This window comes from Betta splendens, chromosome 8 (assembly GCF_900634795.4).
Source record: "Betta splendens chromosome 8, fBetSpl5.4, whole genome shotgun sequence".
Taxonomy (NCBI): Eukaryota; Metazoa; Chordata; class Actinopteri; order Anabantiformes; family Osphronemidae; genus Betta; species Betta splendens.
The window spans coordinates 5,758,015-5,783,300 of NC_040888.2; the positions used below are offsets into that span (position 1 = coordinate 5,758,015).

General features: G+C 44.8%; 1 protein-coding gene and 1 long non-coding RNA gene across 2 annotated transcripts in view; one reads left to right on the forward strand and one right to left on the reverse strand.

Moving 5' to 3' along the window:
• LOC114860517 (galectin-3-binding protein A-like) overlaps positions 1 to 25,286 on the forward strand; it is a 206,947-nt gene that overhangs the window by 32,759 nt on the left and 148,902 nt on the right. The window lies entirely within an intron of this gene.
• The window catches only part of LOC114860561 (uncharacterized), a 56,205-nt gene that overhangs the window by 12,162 nt on the left and 18,757 nt on the right, over positions 1 to 25,286 (reverse strand). Inside the window, exons 3-4 of the long non-coding RNA XR_008695380.1 lie at positions 24,909 to 25,072; positions 24,304 to 24,475 (exon numbers count right to left, since the gene is read on the reverse strand). This is a non-coding gene — a long non-coding RNA (uncharacterized LOC114860561). The remainder of the gene's footprint in view (positions 1 to 24,303; positions 24,476 to 24,908; positions 25,073 to 25,286) is intronic.

The window sequence follows — 25,286 nt, forward strand, 5'->3', positions numbered from 1 at the left end:
TTAGATTAAGCAATTAGCTGCGTCACTCATTGACTGCTTATTGACTTTAGATGGACCACATGGATACGGACAAATCCATTTTAAAAGCCTGCCTCGGCTAAATTCAATCCATTTCCTTATTCGGTGGTATTTATCTGTTGGCGTCAGTGGGACACACTCGAGTCTTGAGGGGCAACATTTGTCAAAATAAATTTCCCCGTGCGTGGCTGGTGGAGAGTGACGGGTGTGTATTTAATAAACCCTGATTTGTTTACGGCCGAGCACTTAGGACGACGGGCTCGCTGAGCAACGCCGGCGTGGACAACAGTGAAACGTGTGTTGGGATGCAGCGTTACCCAGGATTCGGTGCAGTACAGGCACAAATTTCATCCCAATTATCTTTTTTTTAGATTACCTTTAAATGACCACAGCTTCAGGAAAATCATAACTCGTTGGAATTTAAACACAACCAACGCTCACTAGAGGAAGAATGGTTTGCAGCATGTGGGGAGCTGAGCTTTAAGCTGCCTGTTCGCTCAGGACAGACAACCAGGGCGAGATTTACTGCTCCAATCAAAGCCCTGGCGGCCGCTGGAAATTGAGCGTGAATGACGTCATCAACCCGTCTTCATGCTGATGGCTTGATTTGCAAACTACGCAGGATGCTGTGCTGAGGCAAAGGAAGCCCTGGCACTGATTCTGTCCCGTCTTACAAGCCTGTAAAAGTTATACCAAAGTAATAAATCTGCTTTAATCTAACTTTTTAAACAGGACTAACAACACATTTCTATATGTTCTTGTTTTAAACAAGCCAAAGCTACTTTTATTTACAATAAAACAGATCCTGGGACAGAAGTGGATGAAGTCTACTATCTGGGTAACAGCCTGTTGCTGGTTCCAAATTTGATGTAAAGCAAGTAGGATTGTATTTTCCCCCTATGTGACGCTGCTGGTGTTTACACAGTATCTGTGCAACATCACAACGCGGCTCTATGAACACCTTTCTCCACCCAGAAGCCCAGTACACGCTGCCTTCAGGTCCCTGGGTGGAAGAAGACTAATTTGGTTCCTTGCTATCGGATGATGGATGGATTGTGGTTAGTTTGCACAAACAGTCATGGCTTTCGGTTTTAATAAACAACTTAGAGCCTGGAGAATATTCTGCAGAAGTCTTAAATGAGGCCCATGCGCGTTTTGACATTTAACTGGTGCTTTGGTTTAAATGCATTATAATTGATTTTAAAGTCATCACTGTAAAATTAAAACTATTCTGAGTCCTTGATCAGTTATGAATTAAAAAAAGTAGATTAGCAACTGGTAATGAATGGAATGTATGTGGATAATGTTTTTGTGTGACTGATAATTAAAAGTCTGACCCTCTACATAGACTCCCTTTGTGTTTTTAGAGAGAAGCAAAGACCAAGTGTAAATAAAAAGAAATTGATTAAATGTTAGGCACCATGGATGAGTACACGGCTTCAAAACATGTCACGTTTTAGATGAATCGCGTTGCAGCCATCCGTCATATTTCGCTCCGTTTTGACACAGACATATACAGTTTCAGTGACACGAGCGAGCAATTGAGACTAATTGGGGCGAAGTTCATAAAATAAACACGAGAGAGTCGGGAGGACATTTTCTTGTTGTTTTTAATTTTAAATCTGTTCATTGCCGACCAGACTAGTTTTCTGTAAATGAATGGTCTCACATTAAAACTCGGGCTTGCGGTGTTTTTTGCGCAAGAAGAAATCTTAGGAATGAGCATTATGAAAAATGTATTTCAGGTCACACCACCCTTTCAGCAACATTAAATGACTAATTGTACATTGAACACTTGTCACACGGAGCAGATTTTATGTATATACAGTCTAATAAACACATATTTTTTGGTGCTATACAATGTTGAGTAGTAGAAGTATTGACCAAATCATAACAGCCATTTAAAGTGACTGTAATAATGAATGATGACATTGTAGAATGTATTAAACGTAGTGTCGCTGCCCACAGAAGTGTAAAAGCAGAGAGGCAACAGAAGCGTCTGATTGGCCTCTCAACAACGATTGTGTTCCCGAGGTCGTCACAAAGCCCAGAGCCAGTTTGTTTAAGCCAAACTAATCCAAGCGTGGAGGCAGGACACTGAAATTGCAGGCCTCCTGAAAGGCGATCCGGCGGCAGAGCCACGGCGCGAGGGCTGGCGTTTACATAAGCTAAATAAAAATAATGAAGAAGAAAAAAGCAGAGCTGGGCGCCGAGGAACTCAGCATCTATCGGAGGCTGCTCACCGTCATCGTGCTTTTATCTTAGAACTGAAATTGATTATACTGCTTATACTATAAAGGCAAAAAAAAAATGGGAGAAATGGGAGTTTGGGATTACAGATATAACTTAATAATACTTCCTCTAATAAAAAGAAACCCAATACGAGTAGTGACAATGTAATAAAAGGCTGACTCGAATCCAACTTGCTAAGAATCCTTCCTACAGTAACCTGGGTGACTTTGCTCTCTGCCCATTAGACGATTGGACTTGACAACCTTGTCCCGCGCGTCTGCCCCGGCGGTGTGTTAATCAGCAGTGTCTGAACGAACCGCAGGATGGATTTCAAGCCAGGCCGGCTGAGGACTTCCATGGCCCACATGTGGCGCAGAACACCTCTGCCAGGCCTGTCAGCTTTTGTTCCAGGCCACCGCTGCCTAAATGGGTCCTGATTGGCTATTTGGACAGGGAAGTGTGCAAAAGGTTGACATGCGAGGGGACGAATCGACTGTTTCACACTGCAGCGTGAAACATTAGGGGAAAAAAATCAATTCATGTGAGCTACATGAAATCCTCTGTCTGACATGATGCTTGTCTTAGTGTTTAATCAGGACTTTAAACGAGACTATTAATCTTTATTCATATCAGGTATTATTATGACATTTAGATATGATCAGTGCTACTGAGGACCTGGGAGACTGAGCTGGTTTGTCTGGACGCATTTTACTGTTAAGTCTGGCGCATGACGGACAGGTTTTGTCTACCTGCCGTCAAAGCTGCTGACAGACAACAGCCAATGAACCGCATGCGTTTGGCAGCAAAGCCTTTAAAAGCAACCTCTAAATGATACGCCAACAAACTGTAATGGCAGGAAATGGCGGGTCACAGTAACGTTCTATGATGCTGTCACAGCAGGATCGCAGATTCGCTTCCACGCTCCTCCATCTCTCACTCTCTAAACCCTAAATGTTATCACATTAGGTTTGAGCGTTCAGCCTTGGAGGCTATTGATTAACAATATATCTGTTGCCGCGGTTGTTTTCGAGGAGGAAACAGATACTGCCCGAGAATAACAAGTGTATCACTCCGAGCGGTGGGAGAAACGGAGCCATCGCGTGCCGTCAGGCGGCCGGACCTGTCTGCAGGTGCCGCCTCTGCTGCCATTAAGACTGGCAACGTTTGTCTCTGCTCACGGGTGGTGCCCCCCGACATGTAATACACTGATATTTCCTGTTGAAGCAGATGGAATGTGGAAATACACGTCTCTGGTCTTTGGACATAATCCAGTCGCCAGCACGGACACCTTTTAATTTGACAGTCAGAATTGGAACAAGGACAGTGCAAAGTTGGGCTAATGTTCTGTTAATACTTTTTTCCCCCCAATGATAAAGAAAACAAATTTTTCAAAAGCGTGATGTGGATTGTGATTGTTGGATTGATGAAGTGTAAAGGGGGGGGGCAGAAATCTCACGTTCCTCCACAGGGCGTTACAACATTCGTCCTACTGTACCGACACCTTCTTGTGCACTCATCTAAATACAGTTGGTGAGATTCAGCGCTAGATCACCAGGTCCAGTCTCGTCAACCTGCTCGGACCTTCAGCTCAGCCGCTGAAGGCAATGAAAGTAGCGTCCTGTGCCGCGAACACGTGCAAGGTCACGGGAGTGATAGAGGAACAGTTGAAACAACATTCGCTTGTTGTTGCAAAACTGCAGTAGAAGCGTGGATTCTTCACTTTGGTGCCATCGCATTCAGAAAAAAAGACACAATCATTACATATAAATGCAACAAAGTGAATTTTTTCCATTGGGCAGCTTTTGTAGTGCAGTGCTCTGTTCAGCAAGTATAGTCACTGGGTTGTATATCTCCAGTAAGCAAACCAGAGGAGCGGCTCACCTTAATGAGCCACTTACAATAACATTGCTTTTCAATGAAGCGAGCGTGCGCCAGTGTTATTCAGGCTACTGTTTATTTAATTCCGGCATTGTAATGAAACTCAGATGCCCCGTGTTTACATCAGCGGGAGCCACGGAGCGTCCCGCTAATTCGCTTCACAGCGGAGCTCGGGGTAAAGTCCATCGTACCTGCTTGCGCTGTTGTTTAATTTGAATCATTAGGGCTTTTTCCTGTAATTAAGCTGGAAAAATACGTTTGCAATCATGCCACGCTCTCCTACAGTAAATCTCATACAACTGAGGGCGATGACAGCAAAGTGCAACTAATTAAAGGCAGCGAGCTGGTGACAATGAAATGACTGTGCTCAGGTATAACAGTGCTGTAAATGTGTCTCAATGTCCTGATAGACAACATGGGTTTTATTTTATCTTATAATAAAGCTATCACAGACTTTGATTTGTTGCTGATTTCTTTGTGCGCAGCTCTAGGGGACCTCTGACTTCCTGCCATCAACACTGGTAGAGGCGCATGAAGATCGTTATCATCCGGTGATCCGTCAGAATAAATAGGACAAGTTCTATGCACAGGAAATGCAGGCATTCCACGAGGACTGAATGGACGGAGCGTCCAGGGCAGCGCAAGGATAAGTGGTTCATTCTATTAATGGAGAAATGAGGGAAAGTGAACAAGTATTGTTTGGCGTGCAATCTGTCTGTGAGAGTGACAATGCCTCTTTGATTGTAGTCTCTGGGCCCCGAGATTCAAGTTCAATGCCAACGAATCAATAGGATGTGACACGGGGGCCCCAGTTGTCAGAGGTCAAATGAGTGGGAGGGTGTGGTGAAACAGGAAGTAGGTGCGTTTTATGGTTAATGAGAAAGACTTTTTTTTTCCCACTGACCAACAAAACTCTGTGTCTGTGCTCGACTCCCAACATTAATTATATTTGTAGTCACGTTTGGCTTCACCCGGGTTGAATTAGCATTAAAAGGGCAAATGATTAAATCCCTCAGGTGCATTTTAGACTAAAAATAAAGCTCTAATATAAAAGTTCTCTCCCTGTAGTATTATGAATTGACACACTCGCTGCTGTCTGTTTTCTCCTGATGTTCACCATCACTCCCGGCACAGACTGAGTTGTATCAAATGTTTCGTCTGATAGCGTCTGCTGACGCGCGTCGGTCTGAGCAGGTGTCCGACTGGTTTTATTAAATCCACAAGTCTGGATCATTACTTTGTATGACTTTAAAAGCTATTCATCAATTTTACTTAGTGTTAGCAGGTTAAGAAAACATTTTGGATAGCATTTTAAAAAACCTGCTTTGGGTTTGCATGATTAATTGTAATTATGTGTCATGGTTATGCATAAATCTGGCCGATAAACACTAAAGGGTCTGTGAGACAGCCCAGTAATGAATAGCTGGTGGCTGTCTGGAGGATGACTTGTCTAAGTATTAACATAGAAGGCAGCCTAATACTGTCTGTGTCTGAGATTGTTGGCCTCCTGCCCACTGCTCTCCTGTGTTGAGGACAAAACTCAGGAAGGAAAGGCAAACATTTGATAACCGTGCGTCTGACTATGTCTCCCTGAGCCGATCAGCGCTAACTTGAAAGTCCTCTTCACTGGAACGGCGTCCGCCAGAGTTCAAACCAGACAATTCACATGAGTCATCTGCAGCGGCATCCTAATCCCGAGCCTTCACAATAGAAGCTGACAGTTGTGTGAACTAATTGCACCCACTGCTGCACAGAAGCAGACGGAGGCGTGTGCAAGGATGTATAGGTTACAAGCAGAAAAACCTCTACTGAGTCGCACGCTATGCAAATAGAAGGACCTCCACTCTTTTTTTTTAAATGATGTGTTACAGGAAGCATTCGTAGCAGGAAATCATGCATTAGGTAAAAATAAAATAAAATACAGTAAACCTGCGTCCAAATGAAGCCAGTACCACAGAGAGGAACTTCTAGCTGCCGCCTTCCTAATGTCTGATCACAACAGGCTCAGATGATGGGTTTCGTCTCCAAACCGCACTTGGGTAAATTTTGTGGGACTTGTGGAGGAACGCTTCGCTGCACGGTCGTACAAAAGAGGAAATGTAAAACACACGAAACATTAAAAGGCCGCAATTATTGTCTGGCTGTGGTGAGGTTGGCTTTGGTGCTCTCTGTGTTGGTGCTGAAGGATGTTTCATTTACTGCGGGGCCAACGTGCTGAACTCCAGGGATGGTGACTTACAGCCTGTTAACCGGTAGCGGCTGTAGGGTTATATCTCTCTTATGCAAGCAAAAAGCTATTTTAAGAGCCCTAAACCTAAAACCGCACTATTTAATTTTATATTTATTTATCAAAAAATTTGCTGTTACACAATATAGTCTACACATACTGTAATTATGATTTGGCAGTGACCCTGTGTGAGTGGAGGAGGGCTCGTTAGGTCAGGGTACAGTAAGTACATGTGCTTTCTTTGTGTTGCTGACTCACAGTTGAAATCATGATGAACCATCGGTGTATGTTGGTGCATTCGCAGCTGAAGCACAATCAGCCATGAAGAAGAACCAACAGAGGGAAGCTAGGACCCGCTGCTTCGGTGCACAGTCCACTGAGCCCAGCTCATTTCGAGGCCGCTCAGTTGGCATTCCTGCTGCAAAGGAATGTGCCTCATATAAAAATGCTCAGTGATTGCTTAGCCCGTCACAGGCCGCTTTACTGGGGCAATATTGTTGTGAAATGCATGTGCACCACAGCAGCAAGTCCTTCATGCTGACAATTAATAAAACGTATTTTAGTTTGGGTGGGGCCTCGCTAAGGATCCGTGCAGGTGATACGATCTGCCTCAACTGACAGGTAGCAGATCAAAAGGATCCGAGGCTGCCTGTGGATCAGAGAGGAACAGATGAGCCCGGCCCAAATGATGAAACCGTAATACACAGATCAAAGAGGAGCATTCCAGGAAAGTCAAGCTGACTAAGTGCTTCGGAGCGACAAGCTAACAGAGTTCAGCCACTGGCTGTTTTATAGAAATGAATGAAACCTGGACGTTTTGTTGCATGTCTCTCTGAGATTTTCTATCTCCATAAATTTATTTGTCAAAAGCTAAATAACAAAAAGGTCCAACTAATTATAAAAGGCAGAAATAGGCAGAGGCAGAAATATATGATGAACAGACTTTGATTAAAAGAAATACGCAAATAAGCTTTACTGTAGTTGCTCTGTTACATAAAAACGTAGAAACGTACATAGAAACGTATGAAAATCACATCATATCTCACCATGAAGTATATTGTACTCAGATCATAAAAGGCAGAGTCATAAAACACAGGTGCAGTGAAATGCCAACTGTTAGTGTCGCATCGTTGAGTAAACTATTGGAATATATTTGCTTAGGTACAAATGACATAAGGGCCGTGTCTGTGTTTACACTGCGGCTCTGGTTCACACCTTGTGTTTCAGAGAGATCACATAATGTCTATAGCTTCCATTAAAGTCATTAGATGTAAAGATGATATCAACGATGACAGCGTCTGACAAGCAAACCACAAAGGGCACCGGGAGAGATTTAAGCGCTGCCAAACAGATATCATTTTATCATAACTGTTAAAAAGATTTGGATAAATGATGTCGCCTGCGAGTTTACACATTAACTCTGGGAAAAAGAGGAGGATGTATTTACACAGACAAACCATGCACCTGTTTCTACACTGAGTCACACAGACACCGCAGGAGCGTTACTGCTGCCGCTGGTTTCCCCTAATTCAATCTCCACAACAGCAGAGAGTTATGAGCTGATGCTCCCTACCGCAGGTCATCACTCATTCTTGTTGTAGATGCTAAGTGCACCCATGAGAGCAGAGGGCTACAGGTCCACAGCAGAGGAACCTGAAACCCACTTGATCCACCGAGGTAGACGCCCCCCCCCCCCCACACACACACACACTCACACACTTACTTATCCTTCTGACCCTGCTGACCTCGCTGGATGATAAACACTCGCAGCATCTGATATGGAAGTCAGCCTCGCATTCTGCCATCGATTATTATTTTATGTCGTTCTCTTGAAACCTTCGCTGCAAACACGGAGACATTATTTTTTTATGACGTGTTTAAGTTTGATGTGTGTCAGCGAAGTTGACCTGCAGAAGCACAACCGGTAAATATTCTAACGTCATAAAGATTTATTAAATCCGTACAATTGCCAAATACAAGTGAACAATTTAAATTCCGTGACGTCTATTTCTATGACTTGTCAGAACATTTACACTGATACCGATCTACAACGAGTTAATGTGGGTCCATATATTAGCAACACACACACACACACACACACACACACACACACACACACACACACACACACACACACACACACACACACACACACACACACAGAGGCCCATTATATTATACGAACATGCAGCTTTGCAGCAACTCCCGTTCGAGCCAGACAAAGGCCTTAAACATTCAGACCCGCTGCTGTTGCTCACCCCGAGTGACTTGTATTTCAGCTCATCACAGCTGTTCTGACACCGACTTGTTTACTCTCTAACTGCTCCGGGTTTTCACGCTTCGGACCTCGTAGCGCTCCGCGTCGACTCCGCTCATTTGCTCACAGAGTCAATAGATCATGTGGGCTGGGCAGCTGTTTATTATTGGGGATCTGTGTCGTTTTGTGGCTTTTATGCAAATGTTGCCCTGGCTGAGGAGGGGGAGTCCACTCGGTTCAGGTACAGGACCGCAAGCCAGCAAACAAAAGCCCTTTCATGGCCGAGAGATAGCCGTGATCTCCTCCCTATCGCTGCGTCTGTGCTACAGTGGCAACACTGAATCATTTCTGTGAAACGCATTCCATTTAAATGTGTGACCTAAAACACTAGTAAACACTATAAAAACCACTGAAGAATGTAGGGCTGCTTATGATGTGGCACCAGTGCTTACACGCATCGATTCCAGTTCATTAAATGAGGAGTCGGGCTTGTTGACTTAAAGCTGGTGAGCAAACACGCTCAGCCTGGCGACTCCCCTTGAACGGAGCGTGAAACGCGACTGCCTCAGACCGCGTGAAAGGTCCTTTGAGTTGTGACCGTGTCGGTTCCGACGTCGCTCCTCCCGCGTTGCGTTTCCCGTCCGTTTTGGATGGAGCGGGGGCGGCGTTAACTGGACTCTGCATGTTGGATAGAAGCTTTGGTTCAATGGGGTTCACAGACAAAGAGCTGCTACAGTACAGTATGATGACTGAGACGGGGCGAGGGTTGAATTCCACACAAATTAAAACATATCTGGGATATTTGACTTGTGTCAAGCACTTAGAAATTAGTCTGTGGCTGCTGAGTGTGAGGATTTAGAGGAGGCGTTGTGACATAACACGTGTACTGGCATCTGTAGCAATCAGCTAATTCTCAGCTTGTTCATTGAGCACACACCGCTTTAACCAACAGACGTCTGTAAAGTCCACGTTTAGGCCACTTAGGAGGTTTCGCCAATGCTGAAATTCACATTATTTTGTTTTAATATTAAGAATTCTTCCAGAGCTTTAATAAGTTGAAACTACTATTTTCTGTACTAATTGCATTAGTATTAACATATCATACATATTATCAATCAAACCTGCACATTTTCATAATTAAAAAATGAATGAGGGTTTATGGTGATGAGCAACTAAATGTTTACTGGGATATGGAACATAGTTATGGTATGAGATATATTTAATTTTAATACTATGGATGATTTTTTTTCAAGTGAGAGTTATTTGTGTGTGTTCACCTACGCGTCCCGCTCTAAGCAGTTCACCCAAACCCTGGAAGTGTGTGTGGTCCATTCCACTGGTGTTTATAGTCGCTGGTCAGAGTGGAGGATGTCAGCGGTGGAGGCAGAGCAGCATGGCACTGGGTGTGGGCCCGGGGGATGCCAGTGGCACCGGCCAGAATCTGCACCACAGGACACGCGCTGGTGCCAAGCGCAGATGCACAGGAATCCATGCAGCCTGAGACGCGGGACCTTTTCAAATAATCCGAGCACCAACAAAGGCGGCACAGAAAGCCGCTGCTACAGTTTGGCGCCTCTCGTCAAAGTAAGACCTCAGTGCTTCCTTGTTGTTGTCTGCACGGATCGCAAAAAGGATGCAGGAAATGTGAAACTATATTCTCTAGTTTTCTACTTCAATGACGCAGACGCTGCAAAGCAAGACACGCGATGTGGGGGAGGACGGCCTCATACGTGTCTGGAGGCGGGTCAGCGCCGGCCCTGCTGCAAACCTGCTGCGACTGCGGGCGAATACGATGCCGCCTCGCCTGCGCTAAGAGAGCGGAAAAACTACAAAAGGGGGAGTCTGTGCGCGAGGGAGGGGGCGCGCAGGGGTTCAAACATAATCTGCGATCATTACTCGAGTGTCCACAAGACCTGAGCAAACGCAGGGAGGGACGCGGCGGGGATAATTTTCACCAGAATCAACACCTGTGTTTGAACAGCGAGGGAGAAACGACTTCCCCATCAAAAGGACATTTGTCTCCAGGTGAGCTCGTGTGCAAACCTCTGGAGGAACACTGCCGCCTTGTACGTGCGCGGGCAGATAACGCCAGAAAATGCACTTCTGCAGCTCTCCGGCTTTTCTTACTCTGCTAACGAAGTGGGGGCCGCGCTTTAATGAGGCCGATCCAGCGAAGGAAAAACGCTTGTTCTGCCACCTCTATAAAAAAGGCGGGGAACTTTTCTCCCAAGCCTCTCAGGCCAGTTCAATACATTGGGGAGACCTAAGTAACTATTACCACCACTTTTACACAAGTGATGCGGGTTACATGAAACTGCAGCGTTATGTGGATCCTCAGCTGGTGGAAGCCAGTTTTCAGACGCCTCAATCAGAGCCATAAATTGGGCCCGATGGCTAATTTTAGCTGAAATCCAATACCCAACAATGAGTTACAAGCCTTCGGGGACCTTTTAGTCAAACTGTGTCTGGCACTGCCACAGTTGAAAAGAGCCTTTTAAATAAATGACTTTTCCCCAAAATTACATGTTTTCAAAGTGCTGCTCGCTGGAGATACAGGGGTCACTCTAATATACTGAAGCGCAGTGCGTCAGACACCTACAGCACCACGATCTGAGTGCATTGGGTCACATTATCTGCACTAACCCACTTTTGAGCTCCACATATAATGAATTGTTAGTCGTTATCGTTACGACTGTACCCCCCCTCCCTCATCAACCCCCTCCTCCCGTGCAGACAGGCGTCTCAGTCACTGTTATTATTTCACCGCGTGGCCCTCAGTCGGTGCATTAGCAGTGACGTGATCGTGATTAATGTTAATCATGCTGGATTTACTGTGTGTTTATTCTACGGCGCAGTTGGCAGCGCGGCGCTCGGCCCATGGACGCGGGCTCCTGCTGGCGGCGCGGGGAGCTGGACCGGGGGAGATTTGGACCGTGGCTCGATGCCGGGCTCCGGCGAGCACCTCGGCGCTGAGCGCGTCAGCCGCCAACGCGTCGCGCTGTGAGAACTCTGCTGAAGATGGGGTGACATCGCTCAGCGTGTGTTAAAGCACCATTTACAGCCACGCTGTTGGCTGCTGCGTAATGCTCGGCATTGTCTGCCGCCGCGTGGTACTGAGGGGCACAGAGGGATCCATTTGTCCCACAGACAGTGCAACACTGCCACCATGTTGATCCTGTGTACTACAGTGTCTGGAGCATCACAGCACATTGTGTGTTAACACCGGACTGTTAACACGAGGCTGGAAAGAGCTTCTCACATCGGCCTCTTTTTAGATCTAGACGTTTGACACCTTGACGATGCTTGAAGCCATAATGAAGCAGGGGTCTCTACGGGGCCTGGAGACGTCAGACGGTCTGTATTTCTCTTCACCGATCTCACTTCATCATACGCACGCTCCAATATTTGCTCCAGCCCTGCCCTTAAACAACATCAACAGAAAATAACAGAAAAGCCTCAGATAAAATCCCAGTGTGCATTGTATCTGTCCTGTTTACACTGACGGATTCCCTTACCACTTGTGTTAAATGTAGCCCTCCGTGTTATTCTACCAAGCAAGAAAGAAAACAATTAGTGAAAATGAGGCCGAGTTGAGAGGAGGCCTGTGTGTAAAACAACAAAGACGTGCGACTGTTTGGATCTGATAAGCCTCGTCGAGTGTTTCCCCTAATGCCTCTGAAAATAAACAGCTGGGCTGATGGGGTGAATGGAGGCTTGGTTTGGTTCTAACCACCACCGCGGCCTGAGAGCTTGTTTTAGGGGCTGGACCGGTCGGCAGCGGCGCGGGGCCCCCGTCGGCGGATCAGGCGCCGAGTGAGTTAAACGGGTCAGTGTGTTGGTTCTGAACCTGCTGCGTCACACACACGCACGAACAGTAAGGAAACAGTTCAGATTGTTTTCTAAGGCACTGATAAAATATTGATTAATGCGTCTGGAAGTTTCAGAAACATGGCTTGAAAGCTGAGCCCAGTATTTTGAAAGTTTAAAACCAAAGAGTTGGTGTTTGATTGAATGGAAAGTCCAAAAAAAGCAGATTTTTCTGAATAACAAAGACTCAATTTACATGAAGCGACTACAATATGGTTGAACAGTTACAGTGTCTACAGGTCAGCTCTCCTACACAATTAACTAATTATTACAGCTACAGGCATCTACAGGAATCTGCTCCACGCTGCCACCAGTGGTGAAAGACGGCACAGCGCGGACTTGAAAACAAAACTCCAGCCAAAGATCCTTTGTCTCCGTACGGGTGTCTGATCCTGCCCCAGCGTCTGGACCGACCTGCCGGGCCGGCTCTCGCAGGTCTGTGCCACTGAGTCACCCAGAGGTAAAAACTGACCTCATTCCTTCAAATGCTTCTAAAAATAGAGGCTTTAAGCCAGTCCGCCCATTCACATTCACTTGGGCCTCCACACCCAGCCGGTGTCATACCTGTGTGTCACACGGAGGCACAAGGAACCGCGTCTCTCCAATCCCACTTGATCCGCGCGCATTAAAGGCTTACTGTAATTTACGCAGCTTAATGGAGCAGTTAATTGTCTGTTTAGAAAAGGACAGTGAGCGAAACCGAGCCGGGGCCCGATAAATCAGACTGCGCCGCACGCGGACCGAATGAGAACGCGCCCGGCACATGACACAACTTCCTTGAGTTTATCAGCTCATCGGGGGCCGGTGGTTCGCGCAACACAGGGAGAATGTGGGAATTCCACCGTCGAACATGTTGAGCCAGGACCAAACTGCCAGTCGACGGGAAAGGTTCATTCACAAAAGCCGCAGAAAACAAAACAGGCTTTATTTTCGAGCCTTGTGGACTTTTTTTTGTCTTCTCCGTGAAGCAGCTTCGATTTTTTTCAGGTTTAATAAATTTACAGAGTGGGATGAGATGTTTACTGTACTGTGCAACGCACATACACAGCCCCACTATCACAAAAGCACAGACGAACAATGAAATGAGGCCACTGCAGGCGTCTGGACAGAGACCAGGAAAGTGTCCCAGATACAGAATACGGCTCACCAGGACAAGACATCGCCTTGATTTTACATCATCTCTTTGTCTAGATGTGGTTCAGTGAGGGCTGCGTTTCATGTTTAGGCAGAAAGTATTAACTTGTTTTACTCCGCCTAAAAGCAAAGCTTCAAATGTCTCCTGTTTAATTGCAAGCGATGAACCTTTGGTGAGTCTAACAACTAAAGTATACTGTGCAGTACCAGCTGACAGGAGAGAAATGATGATAGTCGGTCACTAACACTCCTCAGCGCTTCCAGCAACATGATTTTAAGGAAGTTTGGAACCTCGGTTTGGCGCCGATTGCTCGTTGGAGTTCATGGGCTTAAATAAAGACACTTAATCACAAGCGCTCGGTGGAGTTTTTCCCGGACTGTGCGGGGCCGTGCCAAGACCTCAGGCAGTCAACATCTCTGCATTGGAGGAAAAACGCTCCCCTCAGATTACTGAATGACTCACAAAAACAACTGGCCTGAGAGAAATATGACACCGACATGATTTAGATTTTAACATAACACAGCGCTTATGCCAGATCGTAGTCAAGCACACGTCACACTTTACGGCGTGCGTTAAGGACAGAATCAGCATTTTCATGACTACACACACGCACGCACACACACACGCACACACACACACACACACACACACACACACACACACACACACACACACACACACACACACACACACACACACACACACACTATACTAGACGCTGGTATGTTCATGACTACATTATATCCGACTGTAAACCTTTCTTAGACTCATGTGTGAAATGATTAGATCATAGGGTCAAAGGTCACAGTTACTATGAAGAAACTGAAGTATGACGTATGAACTGTATCATTTATGTGCAATATGCAATATCAGGTGTGGTTTTTAATCTGATGACTCCACTTGACAGTACAAATGCAGTACATGGATTTGATGTGAACAAAGATCTCCGTGGCTGTCCAGTACTGTGTGTGCAGTTCCTATTATTTACTGGAAGAGTACATCATTTCATTGTATTTTTTTGAATACAAGCCAGAAATGCACGAGAACTGCAGCATCATGGTGAGCAAAGACCAAAACAATGCGGTAAATCACGTTATTACTGTAATAATGTGGATTCCCAGCGTAACGAGTAGCATTGCATAAGGTCAATGGGCCATCGCTGCTGTAGTTTGCTTTGTCTTAAAGATACTTGTGAATAATAATATTTCTTACCTTCAGTCATTTATTCATTTTGATTTCTATTCTCCCTCATGAACAGTCAAACGATTGTTATCTGCGTTGTAGTATTTGATTTGAAGTTGTCCACAAATGTATTCATTAGCAGTTCATTAATTAGCAGGTCATGATTCGCTCCTCACTCATTTCTGACCTGTGACATGTACAGTATTTGGAGGAGAGGCATCGTTATTGAAATCACGTGTCACATATTCGTCTCAGTCCTAATTCATTAGCCAAATGTATTGTCTTTTCCAGGAAAGACAATAAAATGACGATTCCAAACTCTGGACTGTCATTGTTCAAGTTGGCATGTGACGCGATATGTTACACATTGAATTATTAGAACAGCAACACTTTCCGTAACAACCCACATCATCCGCTAATCACCACTCACTGAACCGATTGTCTTGTGAATAGGTGTCGGTGAAATCTCACAACAAATTTCTGGTGGTCCCGTTTTATTGTCTTGACACTTTCTCCATTGCTGTTTACAGGGCGGGCAAGGCTGTCTGCCCACACCATATAAAAACGACTTAGCACACCTGCAAAATAAAATCCTGTTGGAAAGCGCTTGTCTTCCGGGGCAACATAAAATCCGTCACCTCCACTCATGACTAATTGGCTGTTAACACTGCTTTAACAAACCTGAGCTCCAGCGCTGCACCGACGTGTAAATGAACGAGCATAACTAGAAGAGACGTCCACCATTGTTGGCAAAATGGAAACCAGTAGTCAGTTGAGTGTGGGTGTGGAGCGGTGTTGTGTTTATTGTATGTGGATGACGTCGCTACAGTCTAGACAACTCTTAAAACTATAGATGGCTGAACATGCAACGGTGGAAAGCATGTATCGTATTCCAGCACTGGCGTAACCGAATATTGCATGTTATTTCTCATTGGAGATTAAATGACAACAACCTGTGGCTGTGACTGAAAGTAAAAGCGATTCAGGTAAGAAATGGTGATTCAAATTCAACAAAAAACCTGAAAATTTGAATTTATATCCTTTTATATGACTCTCTGAGACACTGGAGGCACAGATGTATATAATATCCAGCATACAATGCTAAGCCTAGAGGAGAACCGGTCCCCAGAGCCCTGCTGGAGACGGACCTGTCTGCAGTAAACAATCAGTCTGTGGCTTTTAACAATCATTTTAGTAAAAAAAAAGAGAAAAAGCCAAAATAATGATAATTTTATCATAAGGCTGCTTTTAGGGCATTGTAAAGAACACAAGCTCATGCTATTGCTGTCAAGGTGTTCTTCTATATATTTGCAGTGAAAGAACAAGTTCTGGGGAAAAAAAAGAATAAGTCACATTTACAAAAAGGAAATTCAACACATACAGGAAGTTGGCCAAAGGACAAGCTTCATCAAAACACGTAAGCGGTGGCTGTCTGCACTCCAATGTGACAGGGCGATTACTCGGCAACTGGCTCTCTGCTGTGGATATATTGCCTAATTATCTGACATATTACACAACACGTTGTTTAACGGCCTAGAATGTACAACTCTAAAAGATGGATTTAATTTAGCCACGTAGCACATAATGGTATTATACATCAGAATGTGCTGGCTACCGTGAGCAGAGTGCGACCGTGAATTTCTGCAAACATAAAAGGGATAGTGTTGCAGTATTTTGGGGTTTCACGTTTTACCCCCTATGGGTGAGTGGGAGTGTAAATGTCACATTGAATTGATGAAGTGCTTTCTGAGACGACTTGTCAAATAAAGATTCTCAGTTTTAACCAGCAGACCAAGTGACGCACGCATGCGATCCGATCCCGTGTTAGTAGAAGTGTCCTTCATTTCACGGCATTGGTGAAATGCATTTAAGGCCAATTTCACGGACCCCTCATTTGATCTGACATTATTAGTATTATTAATAACACTAAAGAAATGTGCTACCATTCGAGGTTCTACAGTGAACCAGTTGAGTAACCCATGCCGAGGCCGACGGCGTGCAGGTGAGCAGCCGTGTACGAGTCATGTGGCTGCTGTCAGGCTACAACCTGAGGCCTGGCTGATTGTTAACACCCCACAGTGAGACCTGTTGCCCCAGGCTATTAGTCATCCTGACAAGCACGGCTTGTATGCCACTCTCTCTGGTCATGACACACTTGTTTCCACCATCTCTCCGCACCGCTCCAGCTCTGATATATTCCTAACACATAATGGCAAGAGTGACACAAGTCCACTGAACCAAAACAAGCACCTATCAATTACTGATGAAAGAGGCCTTTTAGCCATTTTTGCTACGGGTTCAGGGTTTGACGTGGATGGGGTTGACAGATGTGTCACAGCTGTAGTGAAGTAGCAGAAAATGTGTTTTGAAGAAAACATTATTACCCGTACGCTGTATTTCACGTTGCTACAGGGAACGTGGATTTGGCACCTGAACACATCAGTAGTTCAAATAGCTGATCCTCCAGGACAAGACGTACTGTACTGTACAATTTCTAATGAAGTTGTGTAACATGTCCTTCATTTATCTCATGTGCGTCCACTGACCTACTGACACAAAAACCTGCATATGGATTCATCTTTAACTTGATGAAAGCAGCTGCCTCTATTAAAATTCAGTCCATCTTATTTATGTTGCTATGGATACACTTCATTTGCAGAGCCTAAGTCTTAAAACAGCGATGGAACTATTCCTTTTTGTTCTTTGCCTGTCATGCTTAAAGGTTGACCTCTACAGGGCCTGGGATTAAAGTAAAAAAAGCCTTGACCCAGGGGTTGAATGTGTTGTTGTGTCCTTAGTTGTATTGAAATGATCAAAACGTTTATAAGGATTTAGACACACTAATGCCCACTCTTAAGTTATTCTAAGGCATAATTTGTCTTTTTGTTGGAGCGCTTGGTGATTCCTGTCTGAGATGCCATTCAAGTCTCAGCCAGCTGCAAGAAATATGGGGGTGATTTAATATTAGACAAGGCAGGGATTCAGCACCCTGGTAAAGCCATTAAGAGCTTCTTCTCTTTCATCATTTGGAGTCTAGGAGGCCTGCTGCGAGGAGGAGGCGGTGATCAGCGAATCAAATTTGGGGCCGCAGATAAATGTATCTGGTTAATTTACAGCTTGGAGGTTTCTTAACCTTGTCCCGTGCTGCTCCTACGGTGAGTAGCAACGCTGCATTCAAAAACTCAGAGGTGTAATCAGCAATCAGAAAAAGGAAGTTGAATGTCAGGCTTTTATAAATAGTTTCCTCAGAGGAGTCTGATTTACTGTCCCGAGCAAGGTTGAACTCAGTGTGTAGTACTGCATGTGGAGGGGGGTACAGCGGATTCATGAACTGGATCAGCACAGAGCTCAAGATTTGAAAGGAAAAAAACTAAAAATCTAATCAAGTACTTTCACATCTAAGAAACCGAAGCAGAGACCTTGCCCTCTGACCTCAGCATGAAGAAAACCACAGCTTTTGGGAGCTGAATATGTTGATGATGCATATGAAGACGAAATATTTTGAATTTTATTTAAGTAAAATTTTAATTTTATTTAAATCCTTCCTGTAATTATTTTCAACATAAAGCCTGAATATTACCTAAAGAAACAAACAAAAACTGCCCATTGTATGTGTAGTGTTTGTGTGTTTTCTACAGTGAGTTCATCTCTGTCCATCCAGTTAGAACCTCTAGGTTCTGTACGAGCTCGGCGCTGGCCCGTCACAACTTTTCTGAATGAATGTAATTGGCTTAGAGGAAGGTACTGTAGGATTTACAGCGCAACCACTGCAAAACAGAAAATACGATTCGGATGAATCATGTCATAACCTAAATGGACCATGACGTAAGGATATTCCACCCATTATACATTAACATATTTACTGCTGTTTAGAAAAAATAAAACCATAAAGATGCACCTACAGCACAGCACATATGCAGAACAGAAGCATGTGGCGTTTCAGAGTTCAGGGAAATTATTACTTTCAAAAATAAAGTTCACTTTTCTGAAGCTGGTCTATTTACACTATATTTTTCAGCCAATCACATTACATAGAGTTAGGACCTCACAGAATTCAATAGAATTAAGGACAAAACGCACAAAGGGTTTCAGGTTCAGGTTCTGGGCTTCTGTTCTGAGACATTGGCCAGTTTGTCAGGGATAAAGACCCACTGGATGCATAAAACCCAGTACAGTAAGAGTTCAGCTCCAGGTCCTGCATCCTCACATCTGACGATGTGGAGGAACAAGAGATTTGAAATTCTGTTCGTTTCTCGCCTGTGTCTTTTTCCCCGTTGTCAGTCGGGGGGGTCAAATCCTGCCCTCATTAAACTGTTGGTCTCTGCTACTAAACAGCAATAAACAAACGTCTGTAAAGCCTAAAACACATTTGCAGATAACTTATTGGTCTGCGGATGCCGTGATGTATGCATTTATCCCCATGTCCTCCCTGAGGGACCTCCACCAAAGTGGAAAGAAGGAGCACATTACTCACATTTATGGAAATGATCTGAGGGAGCTTCTCCCGTGATGCTCAGGCCTCTCAGCGGGTGCCATGCAAACGCATGCGGTGATGGCTCCAGCAGCTGCGGAACCGGGACCAACCTGCGATTCCCATCAAAAGGCCACAGTCGGGTTTCCAAAACAAAACACAGCAAATATAGTTCTATTGCTCCTTTTGGGATTGATGCTGATGAAACGTGGCTAAATTGAGGGGGATGATGATGAGCGTGGCCTCTGTAGCACTGTAGAGTTGATGGCAAAGCTGCTGGTTTGGATTGAACGACACGGTACAGGTGTCCCTAACAAAGCGGTCGCATCATTCCACCATAAACCTACAAAGGCTGCGCCTTTTCTCAATCTGCAATTACGATCAGCATAAACCTACACTTCCTATTTACTATTAACTTCTGTTCAGCCGAAACGAGGCCCGCGCCGGCCCGATATGACCAGCATAGGTCACGCTAACTCTGGAAAAGTCATACGGAGACAAAGAGCCAAAAGGAATATTTACACAAAGGAGGTAAATCACTGCATTTCGTGGGTCTGCGTGAGGCAGGCCGCTCTTCTTGAGCTTAAATCAAAAGCACACATAATGAGATACATATCCATCTCATGGCGTTTGGGCCAAGTGCAGGCCTCTCACCAGCGCTGATGAGCTCTACTAATGGGCTGCTGTGGTGTGTGTGAGGAGCCGAGCACCGAGCGGAAGCATTTCAGGCATTTCACATTCTGCACTTCGTACAAGACAACGCTGAGGCCACGTGTCTGTGAAGCCGCACGGGTTCAGCCTGCGACGGCCACTCACTGTGCATGCGATGGGCTCGTAAAGACGTCATATATCTGCCGTCTCACCTTTTTCAGCCCTGGCACGGATGCCTGGCCGCTGAAGGAAAGGCAGGGCGGGTACTGTACTAATGACCGTCCATGCCACGGCACTCTGGCCTCCCTCCTGCACCAGCAGGCAGACAGGAAGGGTAAAAACCCGGCCCTCACTAATACAGACAAAAGCTGCTTCAGTCCGAGTAACCTGAGCGTCAGGGGAAAAGACTCCATGAATGTCATTTCAGCGCCGTACGCGCCTATTAATCACGACCACAGCAAACGTTGCTCTGGTCTTTGGCTAGTTTTTTTTTTTAATGCCTCCAAATGTATAAAAATCTTTTGGAAAATTTGGCTTAACAGGGGTTTAGAAGAAACTGTGCAGTCATTTAAGGGAAACTATCAAGCGAGAGGAGAAGATCCAGCTTCCCTTGGCATTTTGGACTGATCCAGATATTTAATGATGATTTTGGCAGCTTTGCATGGTTTGCCCTTTTTTCTTATGCCTGCAGTCACGTGCACCTTTGCGGTGATCAGTGTTTTCTGTTGATCCTCAGGCTGTTCTATCCAGTGTCCATTAAGGCTCTGTACACAATGAGCCATGAAGCAGGAACCACACCTTAGTGACCAGTAAAGTGCTGCACACAGCACCTGCTTTGTTTCTTTGAACTAAATAGAGAACATGTAGCTAATAATAGCCCCCAAACATCAATGAATGGATTATATATATTATATATGACAGTAAGTTAATAGAGTTGTGATATACAGTAGATACACAGAAACCTAAGCCTTCATGTCCTACAGCTGATTATGAAACTATTAACGATTAATCTGACAAACTAGTTTCACAAATGCTTTGGCAATAACATCTTCAAATATGTATCAATCAAACCCTGGAAATTCAAGGGAAACAGTATGTCCTGTGATAACATGTAACAATTACACAATGTCTTGCTCAGTAGATGGATAAATATTTAAGTGTTTCATGCACGCGGTCTGAGCCCATCCCTATGGAGCTGCTCCCCCTAGTGGAGCAACAGGGGTCAGGTCCATCACTCCTGGGAGACTTGATTGCTGTTCTCAGTACAGCTACAGGGCTTCAAACACACATCTCTGTTTTGGGGTAAGAAGGCGCTTGGTGGTAAAAATACAACTCCTGCGTCTCCTCACCATTTGTTTATGTGCGTTATCCGGTAAGCAGAGGGAATAAAAACACCACCTTGGTGTTACGCCGTCCGAGGCCTATTACGTTAATTTCAATTTAATTGTTGCATCAGGGGAATCATTAATTAGTCAATCAATCGCCTGCTGGTGTGACAGGGCGCCTGGGGTGTGGGGCGCAATGGAAACCACAGCTGGCCGTATGTAAATGGGAATTAATTAGCGAGCTTACGTTTCAGCGGCCGTATTTGGACTGAAAACATTCTCAGGAGCCGGAGCCAGGGCAGGAGAGTCTGCACCAGCCCGCTGTGGTCACATCCCATCTCTGTCGGACAGAATAATTTCACCTCATTACCTCTGCCATGTATAAATAGAAGTCTTTCCACCCAGCAGCCCTTTAACGACATGTGCTCTTTAAACACCTACAATTAACCCCTTGTGACTGTGGGTCCTTGTGTCGGTCCACATGCAGCCCGAGCGCGGCCCCAGCGGATCGCACACACACGCACGCGCGCCCGTGCAGCGCGGGTCCGGTCCCGACACCTCCGCCTCACCTCGCGTTCATTAGACGCCCGTATATCTCGTGCTGCGTTTTCAACCTCCGGCGGGATTTATGGAGTGACTGATGGAGTTTACAACGTGCCTTGAGAAGCACAAGACACGTCATGACAGTCCGTACATGCATCACGCTTGAGGGTTTCCCCTCTCCAAAACAGGCCACGCGCGTGTCGGCCCACCTTCGCACCCCAGTGATGCTACTGTACAAATCAAGTACGATTTGTGATACGTGTGTGCGTCATTGACAGACTCAATGCCCGACATTATGACTCTTTAATAAAGAGATTCAGCTCTTCATCTTGTTTTATTCCAGTAACCTCTGTTAAGACCCCAAATGGCTATCACACATGTGAATGTCCTGTATATCCCTCACACCCAGGCCTAGACGCACTGCATCATGCTGCAGGTATACCTCAGAGCGAGGGCTCGCGGCACTTCCTCCCCACGGCAAATAATTCAGTCGAGCACTACCTCAGAGAAGGTGAAGCTCACAATGGATTTCTCAGATATTCAGCACAAAAACCGCAGCTTTCCTCACCCGGAGCACCACCTATAATCACTGTGTCAGACTCCGACTCTGCAGCGACCTCAGACAAGTTGTTCTTGGACAGGTACCGCACCAGCGGCGGGACCGACTCGTGCTAAACCTGGCAGGATAAAGGACTTCTCTTCATATATGATGATGAGTAAAAGATCCCGTTGTTATCAATTGTCATTTGGTAAACTACTCCATTCTTTTTTGAATTCCCCACACCAGATTTCTAATTCACTGAGCCTCTATCAAACCTTGAGGACCAGTACCGATAATGACAATAACACAGCGACTGTGGTTTGCTTCACGACTGTTTGTCTGAACCCGCGCTTCAGGGCAAGTACGACGGAGACGGGAGTGAGATGGGAAATATTTTAGTCTCTTGTCAGACTCGCTATGAATGAAGCTATCGTAGCTATGACAGCATGACGTTTAGCGGTTTTTGCCCTGGATGAGGTATTTACATCGTGATGCATCCAAGGAAATCACTCTCTGCTGCTCCGGTAGATGTAATTTGGCTACAGCGCTCTGAACCACGTCAGCTCACTGCAGCCTAATCACAGCCAGGTAAGAATAACACAGGGGGTCTCACACAGAGCTGCACACATTAGAATACATTTTCATATATACCCACGAACGTACGACGTGCTGAGCGTCAAAGCTAATTTCATGTGTTTCAGAATAGTATCATTTGGATCAGTATTTTGTGCTGAGCTTTCTATTCTCAACCTGGAAAAGAAAGTTGTAAAAACACTGCTACAGGTTCTACTGTGCAGTGTGTGAAACCTGACGACATAACATGAAACCGCACATGTATTAGATTTCATTTATTGGATTTGAGTTAAAAATATCTGCACATCTAGTACAAGAAGCCGATTTATAAAAGGCTGTTTAGAATAAGAAACTACAACTACGCCATTCAAAGTCATATTTGTGAAGCCTGCGTTGCATGTAAGTGAATTTTGAATTTGGTGTAAAGTGATGTGTTGGCTACAGTCACGTAAAGCATGAATAAAGCCCACCTCCCTTTAGTGTTTTCACAGTCTAACACACACTGACCCTCAGTTCTCGCGTCAGACGTCAGTCGGTGGGACTGTGAAGATATTAGCTCCATGTCTCCACGCACAATGATGTGGTTGAGTTAAAACAGTTAAAGGAATCACGCTACCATAGCAGCATTTGGCCTTGAATAAATAAAGGGATATGGTTTCTGCAGCAGTGACAGTCCTACATTATATATATTGCAAATGTGTCATCGTGCCTCCGGTCGTGCCCCAGAATGATAGTTTACCTCGACTGATGGAAATGAATCGTGATGTGTCACTGTATCCAAGGACGTTTCGCTTGATATATTTTGACTTCTGATTGTGGCCCGTACAATCACAACTTCTTTTCATTCTCGCCCGGCCGTAGCACGCGCTCATGTTGACTTTGTGGTTTCACTAAATTTGACTCTGGCTCCAGGTGGCTGAGTCTCCATAGCAACCTTTAGCCTTATCTGCTACTGGTGAAGGCGAACAAGCCAGTCTTTCACAAGTCTCTCTTTTTTTAAGTTTTAGGTGAAAGAGCTGAGTGAATTTCAACTCTGTGTAAAAACGATGTTACAAAAAGCTGACACTTCTGAATACTATACTATGGTCATTCAAATATTAAATTATTTGAATATTTAGACAGAACCCTAACATACATTAATCAATGCTTACTCACAAAAATGTCAATATTTTCAATTTTATATATGAATAATATATTATAATTTAATACCATCTGCTACAGTTTAAACATTTTCAAGCTGGCATGACTTATGACTACATAAACATGCAATATCTACTGTATACTGTACATAAGTAGGGTTAGGGTTGGGGGGTAGGGTTAGGGTTAACTAAATTAAGTTATTTGACTTTCAGAAAATAATGCAAAAACATACAACTAAAGGAGAGCAAAATTAGATTTCTTACTGTATGTGAAATCTGATAATTTGTTGCTCTTAACCTCTCCATCGAGTTGCTCTTTCTGGAGCCGGGTTCAGAAGAGGACATGTCCTGAGATGCCGTAATGACTCAGTGACATAATGTATAGCTGCTCTGATGGATGAAGCTGTGGATTTTCATCGGGGAGCCCAGCCAAGTCCTAAGACACATAGGGGAGGAGAGGTGAAGTGTTTTTCTGTGCTTGACTCATAGATCAGTCCAGTTTTTTGAGTGCAAAACGTCATAATTAACCAAACAAGGAAAAAAGTCCTCCAGATCGTCCCATTAAGTAATAAAACCAGTCGCCGAAGCACAGCTAGTAAAACAGCATCTCATCCTGTGAACTGTATTCATTATTCTGATGCGCCTGTGTTTGCAAAATAACGCAGGAAAGAACAAAACTCAGAATTCAGGTTCACCACTGACCCTCTCTTGTCTCATCTCTGGTCTGTGATTTGCCTGGTAGAAGGGCTTAGAGTAACTAACACTGACTACTGGTATTCCCAACTCTCCACCACTCCCATCAGGACCCATGATGTATAAACAAATTAGGACTATGATTAATGGACACTTCTAACGACTCCCAGACTCACCACAGCGAAGGGACAGCCAGTAAAGACAGCATTCTGACATCAGAGCTGATGGTAACCCCTCTAGCATCAACACCGATGTTCCCCTGACTCCCCTCAGCCTGTTGCTGACAAGCGGACAGTTCCTTCTCCCTATCGGACGTTTTATGGGCTTCATTCGCTGTCCTCTGTATAAAAAAACACATGGAAAAAAGTTGGCATGGTTTTAAAATGCCTGAGTGGTGATTTTCTACATCCTCCATAAGGGATGTTATTAAGATGACCCACACCCTAAAGATTATTTTTCATGTTGTTGTTAACTGATCCTTACCTTAACATGGAAGCAAGCTAACACATAAATAATCAGTTTCCACAGATAAATATCCTTGAGACGAACCCATA